Source organism: Callithrix jacchus, chromosome 4, assembly GCF_049354715.1.
Source record: "Callithrix jacchus isolate 240 chromosome 4, calJac240_pri, whole genome shotgun sequence".
NCBI lineage: Eukaryota > Metazoa > Chordata > Mammalia > Primates > Cebidae > Callithrix > Callithrix jacchus.
This window is the reverse complement of record NC_133505.1, coordinates 42,566,621-42,585,333: the sequence shown is the minus strand read 5'-3', so window position 1 is coordinate 42,585,333 and position 18,713 is coordinate 42,566,621. Positions and strand designations below refer to the sequence as shown.

At 40.6% G+C, this 18,713-nt stretch overlaps 1 protein-coding gene and 2 long non-coding RNA genes across 3 annotated transcripts in view; 2 read left to right on the top strand and 1 right to left on the bottom strand.

The window, feature by feature from the left end:
• Positions 1-11,851, top strand: part of LOC128931749 (uncharacterized) — a 30,899-nt gene extending 19,048 nt beyond the window's left edge. The window contains exon 2 of the long non-coding RNA XR_008480622.2: positions 664-11,851. This is a non-coding gene — a long non-coding RNA (uncharacterized LOC128931749). The remainder of the gene's footprint in view (positions 1-663) is intronic.
• NUDT3 (nudix hydrolase 3) overlaps positions 1-18,713 on the top strand; it is a 129,592-nt gene that overhangs the window by 80,370 nt on the left and 30,509 nt on the right. The window lies entirely within an intron of this gene.
• Positions 328-17,221, bottom strand: LOC118152836 (uncharacterized). The gene is made up of 3 exons (XR_004741751.3): positions 17,017-17,221; positions 3,725-3,800; positions 328-3,322 (listed from the first exon to the last, which is right to left on the bottom strand). It is a non-coding gene; the product is annotated as an uncharacterized LOC118152836 (long non-coding RNA).

Sequence of the window (18,713 nt, the reverse complement as noted above, 5' to 3'; positions counted from 1 at the left end):
GCCTCGACCTCCTGAGCTCAGGTGATCCTCCCACCTCAGCCTCCTGAGTAGCTGGGACCACAAGTGCATGCCACCACGCCTGGCTAATTTTCTTACATTTTTTGTAGAAATGGGGTTTCACCTTGTTGGCCAAGCTGGTCTTGAACTCCTGGGCTCAAGAGATACACCCACTTTGGCCTCCCAGAGTGCTGGGATTAGAGGCATGAGCCACCATGCCAGCCTAGTGTGGACATTTTAAAAGCAAAAAACGTAGACCAGGAGCGGTGGCTCATGCCTGTAACACCAGCACTTTGGGAGGCCTAAGTGGGTGGATCATGAGGTCAGGAGTTTGAGACCAGCCCAGCCAACATAGTGAAACCCCATCTCCACTAAATATACAAAAATTAGCTGGGTGTGGTGGTGGGCATCTGTAATCCCAGCTACCCAGGAAGCTGAGGCAGGAGAATCGCTTGAACCAGGGAGGCAGAGGTTTCAGTGAGCCGATAGTGAGCCGATAGTGCCACTGCACTCCAGCCCTGGCGACTGCTCTGTCTCAAAAAAAAAAAAAAGCAGAAAAGTAAAAAGAACAAAATTTAAAATGTTCGTACTCACCACTAGTAACACTTTGATGTATTCCCTTCTGTGTGTGTTTTCGCCATTAACAGCCCTCCTTCTTGACTGCAGGCTTTTCAAGAGTATTTTCAAATATTGGATACAGATACGTTGTCATCTCAGGTTCCCGACTCATAACTGTCACAGCCTTTTGGAGCTACAGTCTTTTGTTATAATGTTGGTGTACTGTAGGCCTCAGGAGCAGGCCTCAGAAAACAGAATTGCTGCCTCTGACTTTCTCCTGCCCTCCTTTCACCTGCCCAAGGCAAGACTCTGATCTTTCTCTGCCTTTCTGATTGTGGGTTACAAGATCCTCATTCCAGAGAGGGTCATGCCCCATATATTGGAGGAGGAAATCCTGCACAGAAAGGCCAAGAATCTGAACAAACAGGCCTTGCTAGGTTTTCCTACTCAGTGGATTAGTATTAGCTCATACCCTTTGTGTTCAGTCAGTTTCAACATGGTTGTCCAATCATGCCTATCCAATGAAGTCTCCATAAAAGGCCTAAGAGGACAGAGTTCAGGGAGCTTCTGGGTAACTAAACACATGGAGGTTCCTAGAGAGCAGCACACCCAAGGAAGGCAGGTTCCCCCAACCTCGCCCTGTGCATCTCTTAATCTATATGGCTTATCATATATATTCTAACATACTGGTAAATGTGAGCTTCCCTGAGTTTTGCGAGCTGCTTTAGCAGTTGAGCCCAAATAGGAGATCTTGGGAACCCCAGCTTGAAACTAGTCAGTCAGAAGTTCCAGAGGCCCGGACTTGTGACTGGTGGAAGGAAGAAGAGTCTTGTGAGACTGAGCCCTCAGCCTGTGGTTTCTGAGGCTATCTCCTGATAGATAGCTTCAGAATTGAAATGGATGGCATCCTGCTGGCATCATAGCTTCAGAATTGAATTGGATGGCACCCTGCTGGTATCCACTGCAGGACTGATTGCTGCTTGGTGTGGGGGAGGAAAACCCCTACACATTTCATTACAGAAGCCTTCTGTGTTGGTTGATTGGTGTGAGAGCAGAGAAAAAAATATGGTTTGAGTTTTCTCCACCTCACAGCTGTCATTTTCTACCATTCCAGTCATTTCTTTTACTGTCCCAGTTCTGTTGTCCTAGAGGAGCCCTGTCTCTCCTCTCTTGCCACAGGCTTGGACACATTGATAAATCTTCTAACTTTCTATGCATTTTGGTTATATCTCACTCCAGCGTTTTCACTTCTGAGTATGTGCTGAGAAGTGCTTACTTATGAGCACAAAGAAGCATTTAGAGGCCGGGCATGGTGGCTCACACCTATGATCCTAGCACTTTGGGAGGCCAAGGTGGGAGGATCATTTGATCACAGGAGTTTGAGACCAGCCTAGGCAACAATAGTAAGACTCTATCTCCATTTAAAAAAAATGTTTTTGTTAAGAAGCATGTACAAGAGTTTCATCACAACTTTATTGGTAATAACAAAAAATTAGAAATAATCTAAGTGTCCACTGACAGGAGAATGGTTGTGTTATTTATGGCACATTCATATTTTGTATTACCATCCAAGAGTTTAAAAATAATGCAGGAAATCTGTGTATCCCAACACAGAGCAACCTCTAAGACGTACAGTTAAATGTTTGTTGAAGATAAGGATCCCATCTAGGTAAAGTAAAATGTACGAAAACGTATCTGTATGTGTTCATACATGTATTAATATATAAAGTGAAATCTGGCAGGGAAAACATTCAACTCTTTAGAGTGATTACCTCTCGGGAAGGAACTGGGACTGAAAGGAAGCTATGAAAACTTTTGTTTTATCTATAGTTTAAAAAAATTTTTCACAACCCCATCACCTTTTCCAGAGTCTGGGCAGAAATATGAAGCAGTTGGGCAGTTGTAAAAGTTAAAGTGCTTAAGGATCCAGCCACCTCCTCCCCCAAGAATTCTAAAGGGATCTATTTGAGTTTAGAAAAGTTAAAATTAGAATTGCTGAAATTCTGTTCTATATTGTCTTCTCCTTGGGTACGAGGAAATGAAAGCGAAGACGTCTCTGGGGGCAGATGGCAGAGCTTGAGTTAGGTTTTTGCTTTTGGTGCAAGTTTATTTTCAGCTGGTAAACCTGACCTTGCTATTCTTAGAGTTTTAATTTTTTTAATTTAAATTAAAATGTTTTGTGAGGATAAGATTAATTGGGAAAGAGATGGTTCACATGGAGATCATTGAGACAGTTGACTGTGTTTCCAGAGGCCTGGGTTAATCTTTAATGGGGTAAAAGACACTTTGACTAGAGGCAATCCATGAAGAACCATCAGATGTGTTAATCAGCCTGATAACTAGAGCATATTGCTCTTATATATATTTATGTGACCTCTGTTGGTGGTGCTGACTTTTATATATTGAAAAGCTATTAGTTACCTGTTGCTACCTAACAAAACTTAAAGTAAGGATAATTATTTGTTATCTCATGCTTTCTGTCAGACATGAATTCAGACAAGGTACAGCCATATACCATGTTGTCTGGGGCCTCAGGTGAAAGCGTCAGAGGCTGAGAGCAAAACACTAGGGGGAGAAAAGCTTGAATACCTTTTTCCAGTAGGCTTCCAGGACTCTGCTGGTTTTTCTCCTACATCTGAGTTGTTCTTGCTCATTCCTCCCTCTCTCTCTACCTCTTAACATTGAATGCCTTGGAATTTGGCCCTTTGTCTTTTCATTCTTTGTCTGCTTCTTATTTATTCCTTGGTGATCTCTTCTAATCTGGAGGCTTTAAATACAATAGGTAGATGGTTGGATTAGTAGGTAGGTAGGTAGGTGGATAGATGGATGAGTAATCTATCCCCAACCACTATTCTCCTTAACCTGCCTACTTGGTATTTTCATTTGAATGTTCAATAGCCGTCCGAAACTCAGTATGTGTAAACCTTGATTCTACCCAAACCTGCTTCTCCAGCAGTCTTCCCCATCTCATTAAATGGCAGTCCATCTTTTAAGTTACTTAACCCAAAAACCTAGAAGTCATCCTTGATTTTGTACTTTTCTCATACCTAATATCTAGTTCATCAGCAAATGCTGTTGGCTCTGCCTTCAGAATACGTGTGTCTAGAATCCAACCTCTTCTCACCATCTTTTTTACTATCCCCCAGTCTAAGCCATTGTTACCACTCACCTCAGTTCCTTAGCTACGCCTCCTATACCCTTGCCCTCTTCGTTCTACTACTTTCAACATGGTAGGCAAAATGATCCTGTAAAAACAAACCAACAAACAAAAACAGGTCAGATCTTGGCTTTCTAAGCTGAAGCCCTTAGATTGGTCTATGATCTGGCTCCCCTGGAACCTCAGCTCTCACTCTCCTCTCTTTCTCACTGAGCTCCAGCCATACTGTAGCCTCCTTGCTGCTCTAACATCAGCACTCGTCCCTCTCAGTGCCCTTGCAATTGCTGTTCCCGCTGCCTAAATCGCCATGGTTGGAAATACCGTCTTATATTAAACCTGGAGGAGAGAGACTTCATCCTGTTGCTTTTTTCAATGCTTTATGTAGTAAGTGCCTTTTATTGGTGAAGAAATGCCATGGAACTGAGGATGGGAAATTAAGTTTCAAATAACAGAATGTGTTTATATTAGAAGTAGCAGGTCCAAACATTCACATCTATGCCAGATGAAATACTGTTATTCATCCACTTACCTACCATTCTTGCTCATTCATATCTCTTCCATATGAAACAGTCCTGTCCTTCGGAACAGGCAGGAATTTCTAGGAGACTCTCTAATGCCACTAAAATGTTCATTTCATTTGGCTCCATTTTTGTTGTTCTTTACTACCTTTTGTGATTCAGGGGGAATAAGAGGGCAGTCTGGGATGCCATCTGAATAACTAATTCTGTCAGTTGAGAGACTTGGTAGGGGTCCACATCAGACCCCAAAATAGATACGGTTTTAGTTTCAAAATAAGCCATAAAAACACTCTCAAAAGAGCCAAGGTTTTGGTCCAGGTGTGGTGACTCACACCTGCAATCCCAGCGCTTTGGGAGACTAAGGTGGGAGGATTGGTTGAGATTAGGAGTTCAAGACCAGCCTGGCCAACAGAGAGAGACCTGTCTCTACAAAACAAAGTGAAAAGAGCCAGGCTTTTGAAGTGGGTTTCTAGAGTGGAAAATAAGGCAGTCAAAGAAGGGAAGAGATTGTTTTTAACCAAGATGACCAGAGCTCCTCTATGACATCCTTTAGCAGAGATTTATGAGAACAGAAGAAAGACGATCAGCTATTTATGGCCGTGTGACCACTAAAGCTCTGGGTGTAAAATTGAATGAGGACATCACTGAGAAAATCCTTAAACTTGAGAAGCCTAAGGTAGTTTGCCTGTCATATATGGAGACTGCGATGTTAAGTGGAATTTATTTTTATGGGGTCATAGAATCACATTGTTGAAAGGATGTCAAGAGGTTATCTATCTTAAATCTATACTTTGGTCAAACAGAAACCTATAACTATGCAGGCCTTTAGTTTTTTCTTTTGGATACGTGTTTATAAAAGATATGTCTGTACATGATCTAAATGAGTAAAATTTTTTTGAGACACGATTGTGTGCTGTCTTAAAAAATTTTTTTTTAATGAAATAAATTACCTTTAATGCCATCCAATAGTGAGATGCCACCACTCACTTATTAGAATGTCTAAAATAGAAAATGATGTCATTTTGCAGATTGAGAATAAGAAAGGTAGTGCAGCTTATTGCTGCTTTCAAAGAAACTATTTACTTCTGGTGAGTGAATGCAATAGATGTGATATTAAATGTTTCAGAAAGAACAAGACCACCTTTGTAGTGATATTTGGCAAAGTTGAAATTTTTTGTCATTTCAAACTGAAACTGCCAGTTCTGCCTTTAAAATGAGAGCTAGAAAATTGAGGAGCCTTTCAGGTATATGAGAACCAGAATCACTTAAGACTGCAAAACCAGTTTTTCTTAAGTGTTTGTTCCCCTCCACTCCCTTTTTAAAACTAGGCCTTCATACAGATTTTTTAGATTTTCAGGTAGTCTAAAATGCAGAAGATTTATGTAATACCCCTGTAGTAACTTCAAATTCAAAAAATAATTTAAGGTTCCGTTTAAATAAACTTATCTCCCCTGCAGAAGGTGTTCTGATTAATTTTCCCAGCAGCAGAGATCAGGAGGTTGGTATGTGCATAGGCTTTAAAATCAAAGAAATCTAGGTTCTAATCCTGGAGCTGATACTTAACTGCGTAGTATCGGCAAATTATTTATCACCTCTAGTTATCAGTTTTCTTGTCTGGAGTGTATAAATCATGTTAATACCTGCTTCACAGATAGACATTTAGTAAGAACTCAAATGCTAGGTATTATTATTACTAGAAAATAAGACTAAAAAGGCCTTGAATCACACAGTGACTTGTGACCTGAATCCTCAGGAGTGTCTCCCAAAGCCCTGGATTTTCATCTTCTCTTTTCCCCTCCCATCACCGTATTACTTTTGTCGGGAGGATGCTAGTTAAGTTAATGAACTATATGAATAATTTTAGGTTACTTTATGTAGTTAGGAAAGAAACCACTTTTGGCATTAGGGTTTTAATTAATTTTTTTTTTCTTGAGCAGAGTCTCGCTCTGTCACCCAGGCTGGAGTGCAGTGGTGTAATCTCAGCTTACTGCAGCCTCTGCCTCCTGGGTTCAAGGAATTCTCCTGCTTCCGCCTCCTGAGTAGCTGGGACTACAGGCGCGTGCTGCCACGCCTGGCTAGTTTTTTGTGTTTTTAGTAGAGATGGGGTTTCACCATGTTGGCCAGGATGTTTTCAATCTCCTGACCTCATGATTCACCTGCCTCAACCTCCCAAAGTGTTGGGATTTCAGGCGTGAGCCACAGCACCTGCCCCCACCCCCGCCCTTTTTTTTTTTTGAGACACAGTCTTACTCTGTCAGTGAAGCTGGAATACAGTGGCAAGATCCCAGTTCACTGCAGCACCCACTTCCCAGGTTCAAGTGATTCTCCCTCAGCTCCTGCAAGTAGCTGGGATACAGGCACAAGCCCCCACGCCTAGCTAATTTTTATATTTTTATAGAAACAGGGTTTCACCATGTTGGTCAGGCTGGTCTCAAACTCCTGGCCTCAAGTGATCCATTCACCTTGGCCTCCCAAAGTGCTGGGATTATAGGCATGAGCCACTGTGCCCAGCCAGGGTTTATTATTATTATTTTTTTAATGCTCACATATTTTAATTGGAAAAAAAAAAAAAAAAAAACAGTCGCTTGAAACCAGGGAGGCGGAGGTTGCAATGAACCGAGATCATGCCACTCCACTCCAGCCTGGGCAACAGAGTGAGACTCAGTCTCAAAAAAAAAAAAGTTTTCCTCTAAGCACCACTTTCACTGCCTCCCACAAATTGATGTTATATTTTTATTTTTATTCAAATATTTTCTCGAGATTTCTGCTTTCATATGTTATTTAGAAGTGTGTTTGATCTCCAGATATTGGGGGATTTTCCTATTTCAGTTATTGAGTTTTTTGCTTTTTTTTTTTTTGGAGATAGGGTCTCATTATGTTGCCCAGCCTGGTCTTGAACTCCTGAACTCAGGCGATCCTCCCGTCCTGGCCTCCCAAAATGCTAGGATTATAGGCGTGAACCACCATGCCCAGCCAAGTTAATTGACTTTTTAACTCCATTGTTGTCCAAGAGCATACATTTTTGTGATTACTGTTTTTTTTAAATTTGTTAAGGTGTGTCTTGTAGTTCAGAATGTGGTCTCTCTTGTTGAAGTCCATGTGAGCTTGAGAATAATGTGTATTCTGCTGTTGTTGGACGAAATGGACTATAGAGGTCACAGATATACATTTGATTTTCTGCCCTCTAGATCTGCCTCTTTCTGATAGGGGCTTATTGAAGTCCCCAGCAGTAATAATGGATTCATCTGCTTCTCCTTGCAGTTCTATCCATTTTTGCCTCATGTATTTTGATGTTCTATTGTTAGGCATATACACATTAAGGATTATCATGTCATCTTGTAGAACTGACCCCTTTATCATTATATAATATTTCTCTATTCCTGGTAACTTTCCGTGCTCTGAAGTCTGCTTTGTCTGAGATTAATGTAGTTACTCCTGCTTTCATATGATTAGTGTTAGCATGGTATGTATCACTCTCCATCCCTTTACTTTTAAGGTATGTATTTTTATACTTAAAGTGGGTTTCTTATAGACAACATATTAGATGACTCTACTGTGATGTACTCTGACAGGTCATTCTCCTTTTTTTTTTTTTTGAGAGAACATCTCACTCTGTCTCCCTCCCAGGCTGGAGTGCAGTGGTGCAATCAGTGCTTATTGCATCCTTGACCTCCCAGGCTCAAGCAGTCCTCCCACCTCAGCTTCTTGAGTAACTGTAATTACATGTAGGCACACATCACTATGCCCAGCTAATTATTTATTTCTTGCCGAGACAGGGTCTCTCTGTGTTTCCCAGGCTGATCTGGAACTTCCAGGCTCAAGCGATCTTCCTACCTCCCCTCCCAAAGTGCTGGGATTACTGGTGTGAGCCACCACACCTGGCCTTTGTTTTTTGTTGTTGTTGTTTTTTTATCTTTGCTTTTCGAGTTGGAGTTTTTCTCTGTCTCCCAGGCTGAAATGCAGTGGCACAATCTCAGCTTCCGGCAACCTCAGCCTCCTGAGTAGCTGGAGTTACAGGCATGTGCCACCCACCATGCCCAGCTAATTTTTGTATTTTTAGTGGAGATGGGTTTTTGCCATGTTGGCCAGGCTGGTCTCAAACTCCTGACGTCAAGTGATCCATCCACCTCAGCCTCCCAAAGTGCTGGGATTACAGGCGTGAGCCACTGCGCCCAACCCTATCTTTTAATTGATGTATTTAGACTATTGATGTTTAAAGTGATTGTTGATGTAGTTGGATTAATATCCGCCATGTTTGGTAGCTTTCTGTCCATTGCTCTTTGTTCTCTGTTTCTGTTCTTGTCTTCCATTCCTTCTTGGCCTTTTGTGGTTTTAATTGAGCATCTTATTTTTCTCTTTCTTTTATTCTTATCCTACTTTCATTTTAATGAGTTCCTTGGAGGAAGAGGTGGGATATGTAATCTACCACTACATTTTTTGTTAAAATTTTTAGAAGTCCCCTCACTCTTGCCCAGACTGGAGAACAGTGGTGTAGTCATAGCTCACTTGCAAGCTCAAACTCCTGGGCTCAAGCAGTTCTCCCACCTCAGCATCCTGAGTGGCTAAGACTGCAGGCATGCCACCATGCCTGGCTAATTTTTTAATTTTTGTAGAGATGGGGTCTCGCTTTGTTGCCCTGGCTGGTCTCAAACTCCTGGCTTTTAAGCCATCCTCTTGCCTCGACCTCCAAAAGTGCTGGCATTACAAGCATGAGCTACCGTACCTGGCCTCAACTTTTTTTAAGTTTTAGAATTATTATTATTTTTGTTATCGTTATTTTTAGAGACTTGGTCTTGATATGTTGCCCAGGCTGGAACTCCTGGACTTATGCAGTCCTCCTACCCAGCCTCCTAAGTAGCTGGGATTACAGATACGTAACTCCACACCCAGCATTTCAGAATTATATCTCTTATCATTTTCTTTTGAAAGTAATGATATAAATGTTTTTGCTTCTCTCAGATACTACACAGGAGTGTCTTGCTTTTAATAGACTCCTTCACACATTGCACATAGGCCACATTGTAAATTTACTCATTTCTGTGTATGATTTATCTCAAAAGCAAGCAGTGTGTAAAAAAGAATGGCTCCTTAGTCAAGGAACTGGTATTTTTAATTGACTAGGAGAGCCTAATTTAAAGATATTTTACTGTTAGCATACTTTCAGTGCAAATAACTACCCTAAATTACTTTTTAACTGCTTTTTAAAAACTGGAATTAAAGATATCTTTGTACTCAGTCTAGTGGTCTGTGTTATAACACATATTGAATGCTACCCATTGATGAATAGTAAGTTCAGTGGCTAAGTGTACAAATTAGAATGTGCCCTGTTAGAGAATATAGTACTGTATTTGAGCTGGTTTGTGTTGGAACCCTGAATAGAGGCGGAATTACTGGGATAGGAGCCAGTCGCCTTCTGAGAAATGAACTGAGTCCAGAAGAGTCTTCCAAAACAGTTGTGTTTGCTTTCCCATCCAGCTCCACATTCCAGGAAAGAATTTTTAGTCATTAGGAAGTATATCCACAGCTTACTTTCCATTTACTTCAATATAATTAACAGTGGCTTCAGCAAATACTAAATGCAACCCTTGCCTCTGGAGATTCCACAATCATTAAACTACCAACAGCTGCTGGATTTAGACAAATCTAACTTATCCATCTGAGTTGCCACTTAACAGCTTTCTCTTAATTCCATGTACTTGCAAATGCAGGCTGCTTATCACAAAGCTTGCTACACAGAAGTAAATTTAAGGACTGCCAAGACAGTATAGTAGGCATGAACGTATGTGCACCTAGTAAACCTTCATCAATATAAAGTAAAAATTGTCAGAGCAATGGGGGAAAGTCGACAACTCAATAGCCATGTTAAAGACTTCAAAGCATCTCATTTTGTGCTTGATAGTCCCTATGAAGAACAATAAAATCTCATTTAGAAAGCAATTGAAAAAGTGGCAGACAAAACTTCCTTAACAAGTTTGAGCACATAGCTATGTTGAGAGATAACCTTCCACCCAACAAAGAATATGTAATTTTTCAAGCATAGATGGAAGAATTAGAAAAACATAACCATATGTTAAGTTGTAAAGGAATTACTAACATTCCACAGCATCAGTATTATAGACTATATATACTCTGATAGAATGCAGTAAAATCAGAAATCAACAACAGAGCCAGTGTGAAAGAGAGAGAAACATAGGTTTGGAAACAAATGTTCTAAGTAATCCATGAGTTAAAGCACAAATCATCATAGAAGTAAGTAAATAGAGCTGAAGAACTACGAAAGCACTCTACTTCATGATTTATGGGATACAGCTCAGTCAGTTCTTTGACACTTAGATGTTTATATTAGAAACTTAAACAGACATTAAATAAATTAAGCAGTCAACCCAAGAAGCTGGAAAAAGCAAGAGTAAGCCCAAAGGAAGTAAAGGGATAGAAATAACATGGAAAGGGGTAGAAATTAATAGAAAAATGGAAATGACAAACAAAACCAAAAGTGGGTTATTTTTGTCTAATAAAATAAACTGGCAAGATCAATACAATAAATAAGAAAGAAGACACAAATGAACAAAAAAGGGAAATAACCACAGATTTATAATAGAGGTTTTTAAATTATAAGAATGTTACAGGAACGATCCAAGATGGCCGATCGCTAACATCTTGGGATTGCAGCTCCCAGTGAAACCTCAGAGAATGAGAGGACGCCACACTTTCAGACAAATTTTGGTCACTCACGGAGCAGAAGATTCCCAGTGGAGGAGCTCCACGGGTTGCCAGCGCGACTCTTGTGGCCGGCGCAGCAGTTTCGCCAGCACCTCAGTGCGGCAGCTCTCAGTGCAGAGTAAACGGGACTGGTTCCCCTTCTGACCGAGGTTTGGAGGAGCACACGGGTTGCCAGCGCTACTCTTGTGGCTGGCGCAGTGGGTGTGCCGGCATTTCGGCGCGGCAGCTCTTGGGGCAGAGTAAACGGGACTGGTTCCCCTTCTGACCGAGGGTTGGAGCTCCAGGAAGGCAGAGTCGCCTATTACGGATTCAAGAAGGAAGCCAGACTGGAGATTCCTGGGCAGAAAAGCACCATCAGTCTTAACGCCGCTGTTTTGGGCAGCACAGTGGGTTGCTCATATTTCGGCCCTGGAAATTAACGACTTGGACGTCCACTCAGAGACCTAATTTGAAAGTTGGTAATTACAAAGACGACAGGTGGATAAATTTACAATGATGGGAAGAAACCAGCATAAAAAGGCTGAGAATGCCTCTCCCTCCAAAGAGGATCACAGTTCCTCATCAACAAGGGAAAAAGACTTGATGGAGAACGAGCGCATCCCAATAACAGAATCAGGCTTCAGAACATGGATAATAAGAAACTTCTGTGAGTTAAAAGAACATGTTGTAGCCCAATGTAAAGAAACTAAGAACTTTGAAAAAAGGTTTGACGAAATCCTAATGAGAATAGACAACTTAGAGAGGAATATAAGTGAATTAATGGAACTGAAGAATACAATGCAGGAACTCCGAGAAGTATGCACAGGTTTAAACACTCGAATTGTTCAAGCAGAAGAAAGGATATCAGAGGTCGAGGTCCAACTTAATGAAATAAAACGAGAAGACATGATTAGAGAAAAAAGGATAAAAAGGAATGAGCAAAGTCTCCAAGAAACGTGGGACTATGTGAAAAGACCAAATTTACGTTTGATAGGTGTACCTGAATGCGACCTGAGCTGGAAAATATTCTTCAGGATATTATTCAGGAAAATTTTCCTAAACTAGCAAAGCAGGTCAATATTCAACCCCAGGTAATACAGAGAACACCACAGAGATATTCCTCAAGAAGAGCAACCCCAAGGCACATAATCATTAGATTCACCAGGGTTGAAACAAAGGAGAAAACACTAAGGGCAACCAGAGAGAAAGGTCAGGTTAATTACAAAGGGAAGCCTATCAGACTTACAGCAGATCTCTCAGCAGAAACTCTACAAGCCAGAAGAGGTTGGGGGCCAATATTCAACATCCTTAAAGAACAGAACTTTCAGCCCAGAATTTCATATCCAGCCAAACTAAGCTTCACAACTGAAGGAAAAATAAAATCTTTTATGAACAAGCAAAAACTCAGAGATTTTATTACCACCAGGCCTGCTTTACAAGAGCTTCTGAAAGAAGCATTACACATAGAAAGAAACAACCAGTATTAACCTTTCTAAAAATACACCAAAAAGTAAAGAGCATCAACATAAAGAGAAGAATTTACATCAACGAATGGCTAAAACAGCCAGTTAACATCAAAAGGCAGTAATCCTAAATTTAAATCGACTAAATTCCCCAATCAAAAGATACAGCCAAAACCCAACAATCCAGACCCATTTCACACGCAAGGATACACAAAGACTCAAAACAAAGGGATGGAGGAGAAAGATTTACCAACCAAATGGAGAGCAAAAATAAACAAATAAATAAAAAGCAGGAGTTGCAATTCTCATATCTGATAAAATAGATTTTAAAGCAACAAAGACATAGTGGTAAAAGGATCGATGCAACAACAAGAGCTAACGATCCTAACACCCAGATACATAGAGACTTAGACTCAATGAGACAGAAATTTAATAAGGATATCAAGGACTCGAACTCAGATCCGGAACAAGTAAACTTAATAAATATTTATAGAGCTCTCCACTTTAAATACACAAAATATACATTCTTGTCAATACCACATCACACCTACTCATAGGTTTAAATGAAACATTGATTGACCATTATTAATACCCATTTTTTTTAGAATAAAGCAACATTTCTGTTCTCTCTCCCTCTTTTTCTTTCTCTTTATTCCTCTTCTTCACTCCTTTTTTTTTCTTTCCTTCTTTCAAAAAAAGAAAAAAAAAAGAAATCAACTTGTAGACCTCTATATCCAGTTCGGCAATGTCTCTCATTGCTTGATTTCCTTCCTTCCCTTCTCTCCCTCCCTCCCTTCCTTCCTCCCTCCCTTCCTCCTTTCCAAAAAAAAAAAAAAAAAAGAATGTTACAAAGAGCTACAAACAGAAAGACTTGAAAACTTTCGTAGAAAATTTCCAGAAAGTCCTACCCAAATTTACTTTTCAAAAAATTTAGACTGGGAACAGTGGCTCATGCCTATAATCCCAGCACTTTGGGAGGTGAAAGCAGGAGGATCACTCAAGCCCGGGAGTTCAAGACCAGCGTGGGCAATATAGTAAGACCTCATCTCTACAAAAAAATTTTGTAATTAGCTGGGCATGATGGCGCACCTATTGTCCCAGCTACTCAAGAAGCTGAGGTAGGAGGATCACTTTAGCCTGGTTGGTCAAGGCTGCAGTGAGCCATGATCTGTGCCACTGCACTCCAGACTGGGAGACAGAATGAGAGCCTTTCTCAAAAAAGAAAGAAAAAAGAAGAAAAAGTTGAAAATATATATGTAGATTATTAGTCCATAAGGAAATTATGTGGTAATCACCTTCCTTCCTACCAAAAAAAATACCAAGATCAGACCAGATTAATTTTACTAAAATATTTATATATGTATATTCTTGAAAACTGTCCAGAGGATAGCTGCATACCTTTTGTAAGACTGATAAGATCTTGATTAATGATTAGCAACCCCCCTCTTTTTTTTTTTTTTTAAGATACGGGTTATCACTGTGTTGCTCAGGCTGGTCTGAAACTCCTGGGCTCACACAGTCTTTCCACCTTGGCCTCCCAAAGTGATAGGATTACAGATATGAGCCACCATGCCCAGCAATAACAGACTGACTTTTTTTTTTTTGAGACGGAGTTTCTCTCTTGTCACCCAGGCTGGAGTGCAATGGTGTGATCTCAGTTCACTGTGACCTCTGCCTCTCAGGTTCAAGCGGTTCTCCTGCCTCAGCCTCCTGAGTAGCTGGAATTACAGGCATGTGCCACCATACCCGGCTAATTTTGTATTTTTAGTAGAAATGGGTCTTCACCATGTTGGCCAGGCTGGTCTTGAACTCCTGACCTCCGGTGATCCCCCCGTCTCGGCTTCCCAAAGCGCTGCTATTACAGGCATGAGCCACCATGGCTGGCCTCGTAGCAGACTTTCTATAAGGGGCCAAATAGTAAATGTTTTAGACTTTAGAATTCATATGATATCTGTCATAGCCACTCAGCTCTCTTGTTGTAATATGAAAGCAGCCATAGACAATACTTAAACGAATGACATAGCTGTGTTCCAGTCAAACTGTATTTACAAAAACTGATGACAGGATGGATTTGGCCTGCACGCTGTAGTTTGCTGACCTCTATCTTAGATAATTAAAACTAGAAAAGAACAGTAAATTCTCATTTATGAATGAGAATTTGCACAAATTCTAAATGCAAAATTATTAAAACCCAACACCCATTTATTATAAAAACTGTTGGCAAGCTGAAAATAAACTTCCTTAACCTGATAGAGTGTCTAATAAAACCAATAGCAAACATCGTACTTTTGAAATGTTCAAAGCATTCCCATGACAGATAAGAATAAGACATTTATGCTTGCTGTCATACTAACATTTAATATTGAACTGCGATCCTAGCCACTGCAATTAAGAGAAGAAAAATAAGTACAAATTGTAGAGATTCCAAAGAAAATTGTCATTAATTACAGAAGGTGTGATTACTAACTTATAAAACAAAAGAAAAACAACAGATACTGGTATTAATAGAACTAGTGAGCACATTTAGAAAGATTGCAGGAGATAAGATTGATATGTAAGAATACCAGCTTGGGCAACATAATAACTCCAATTCTACAAAAATAAAAATTGCCTGGTATGGTGGCACGAATCTGTAGTCCCAGCTACTCAGGAGGCTGAAGAGGGAGGATCACTTGAACCCAGAAAGTCAAGGCTGCAGTAAGCTGTGTATACCACCACTGCCAGAATATCTGGGGTGGGGGTGGGGGACAAAAAAACAGATTTTTGGCATGAATGGATAAAGGTACAAAAACGACTTAGAAGTTTTTGTTGAAGAAGAGCAGAGAAGCGTATTTCAAGTATTAAGATAAAGTTGTATTAATCATATGCACATGTTATTAGTACATAAATTAACAACTAAATTGGTAAAACAGTAATATCTATGACTATTCTGGGAGTCTCTAGACCATTGGCTATTTGGAAATAAATTACAGATGGATCATACAATAAAACACTCAGGTAATTTGAAAAGATACATGACTCTAATTTTATGCCATAGGAATAGGGATGTGTTTCTTAAACAAGATAACTAACACAAAAAGGTAAAGATAAGTAAAATAAACCATGTCTAATAACATATGCTCAGCAAAAACATTGAAAACAAGGGTAAAAGACAAGTGCCAGATTGGGAAAAAATGTTTACCACGGAGCATAAGTATCAAGAAGGAGGCTGAAGTGGGAGAATCTCTTGAACCCAGGAGTTTGAGACCAGCCTGGGCAACATTTCAGAACCCCATGTCTACCTAAAAAATAAAAAATGAACCTAAAATGCAATTAAATATATATATATATAAAATTAAAAAATGAAGCCAGTTGTGGTGGCATATGCCTACAGTCCCAGCTACTCAGGAGGCTGAGGCAGGAGGATTGCTTGAGCCCGGGAGGTCAAGGCTGCAGTGAGCTGTGATTGAACCACTGTACTCCAGCCTGGGCTACAGAGCGAGACTGGTCTCAAAAAAAAGATAAAAAGAACTGCAGATCCGTTATGATGGTCACTTGTTAAATAACAATATGAACATATAACTTCCCAAAGAGGAAACCTGAATGTTCATTGAAGTAGGAAAAAGTAAACAATTTCAGTTAAAATATAATGTAATACAATTTCACATGCATTATATTGACCCAAAAGTGGGGAGGGAAAATGTCTAACAACTAATACCAAGTATTAAATAGGAACAAAGAGTGATGACAACTTGCACACTGCCTATGTACTTTGGAGAGTATATCAGTTTGCTGTATAACAAACTATTCTAAAATGCAGTGACTTAAAATAGTAATTATTACTACTTATAAGCCAAGGTCAACTTCTGATGTCAGCTGGACTATTCAGATGTCTGCAGCCAGCTCTGAATTGAGTAGGCAACTCTGCTGATCTTGGCTATGCACTCTTACAATTTGGAGGTTAGCTGGCTGTAGGCCACTCAGCCTAGACAGCTGTGGTCTTTCATCCTTTAGGAGCCTAAGCTCAGGCTTATTCAAATGTCAATGGCAGAGTTCCAGGAGGAAAAGTGAAAACTACAAGGCCTCTTGAGGCCTAGGCTTGGACCTGTACACCATTCTCCTACATTCTGTTGGCCAAAGCAAGACACAAGGCAAGCCTAGATATAGGGATGGGTAAGTAGATTCTATCCCTTGATAGGAAGAACTGCAGAATCACATATTAAAGGCTATGGATGTAGGGAGAGGTGGAAAATGGTCACCATATCTGCAGTTGATCTACCAAAATAGAGCAACTTGATAATATCTGGAAGTACTTAACCTCTGTGACTGAGAAATTTGACTTTTAGTATAAATCTTAAAGAAACTCTGTCACCTGGTAACAAGGAGATAGATTAGATCCACAAGAGGGTTTTTGTGGCATTTTTAGTAATAGCAGAACTAAACTGACAAGCGAATGGATTAATTATGGTAAATTCCTAAAATAGATAACTGTTCAACAACTAAAATGAATTTTCTAGAACTACATATGTCAGTATAGCTAAAATTCTGAAACATACTACTGAGGGGAAAAGTTATAGAAGGTATAATACTTTTTTAAATTCAGTAGAGAAACTTGCAGGAAATACTGTTAATAGTGGTTACATACCCAAGTAGTAAAAGTATAAAAACATGCAGGAACCAATTTCAGGTGAGTAGTTGTCTCTTGCAGGGGGTGAGGAATACAGTTCTTGTTCTTCCTCAGAGAGCTGCCTTTTAAATCGGGAAGAAGCAGCAAGAACCTTTCAGCTACAAATAACAGAACACCTGATTAAAAGTGGCTTCAGCACCCTTGGTTATGTAAGAAACATGAAAGGCCCAGAGGTTGGCCATTATTACCTCATTGCTTCAGTAGCTCCACAGCATCAGGGCGCCAGGTCAGCTTCTCACCAGATTTCTTTGGCCTTCCCCTTATGAGCAGATGACGGTAGCAGCTCCAGCTTTCACATCCCCACTTGACAAGGAAGTATAGGGGGGTTTTTGTGCAGTCTTTTTATCATGGTGGGAAATCTTTTCCAGAAGTCCCCAAGAGGCAGCCTCTAAGAAGCTGTTGAACATGCAGCACCCCTGAACCAGTCCCTGTAGAGGGGAGCAGAATTTCCTATGCCTTGCTTAGGCATGCCATCTCAAAGTACACCACAGCCCCCACCTGGACAGAATCTGGGTCTCCCTGATAGCCACAAGGGAAGGGAAATACCTATGGGCTGGGCAGACATCAGTGTCAGTCAGAATGTCCACTGTAGAGTGAAAAGCTGGTTTCAGAAGATGATGGTCCACTTTGTGCCCATCCAAACCAAACAAGAAAGCCAGGATTCCTGTGGTAGATCATTTTGGGCACATGTTTGAAGAACCATCACCCACATTAGTGCCTCTGCATACGCTTTTGTACCTACACAGGGAGACTGCCACAGGGAAAGATGGGATCTAGCCCTTTCTGGAGAAATACCTCAATCCCAGTAGAACACCTCAAAGGAAAAAGAGACACTTGTGTTTTTTTCTCTTAAAAAAGCAAGGCCAGGCAGGTGGCTCACAACCATAATCCCAGCACTTTGGGAGACCAAGGTGGGAGGATCACTTGAGGCTCAGGATTTCAAGACCAGCCTGGACAACATAGTAAAACCCCTTCTCTGAAAAAAAAATTTTTTTTTATGAGACGTAGTCTTGCTGTGTTACCCAGGCTGGAGTGCAGTGGTGCAATCTCAATCCACTGCCATCTCCACTTCCCAGGTTCAAGTGATTCTCCTGCCTCAGCCACCTGAGTAGTTGGGATTATAGGCATCTATCACACCCAGCTAATTTTTGTGTTTTTAGTAAACATGGGGTTTTGCCATGTTGGCCAGGCTGGTCTCAAACTCCTGACCTCAGGTGATCCACCTGCCTCGGCCTCCCAAAGTGCTGGGATTACAGGCGTGAGTCACCACACCTGTCCTAAAAATATATATATAAGAAATTACCCGGTTATGGTGGCACATGCCTGTAGTCCCAGTTACTTGGAAGACTAAGACAGGATTGCTTGAGCCCGGAATTCAAGGCTGCAGTGAGCTATGACCACGCACATTAGCCTGGGCAACGGAGCGACCCTGTCTCTTAAAAAAAAGAAGGCAGTTGTTCAGATTACCATTGTTAACTAGGCCTAAAGTATAAAACAAAGACAAGGGCAAAAGAATTTTCTCTACTAAGATAGACTTTAAATAAAGACTTCCTCTCTAGATTAGCGGCTTTTGACATATAGATTGGAATTGTAACTGCTTTCATATAATTTTGTGAAAGACCGATCCAACCAGCATCCTGACAGGACCAAATTTA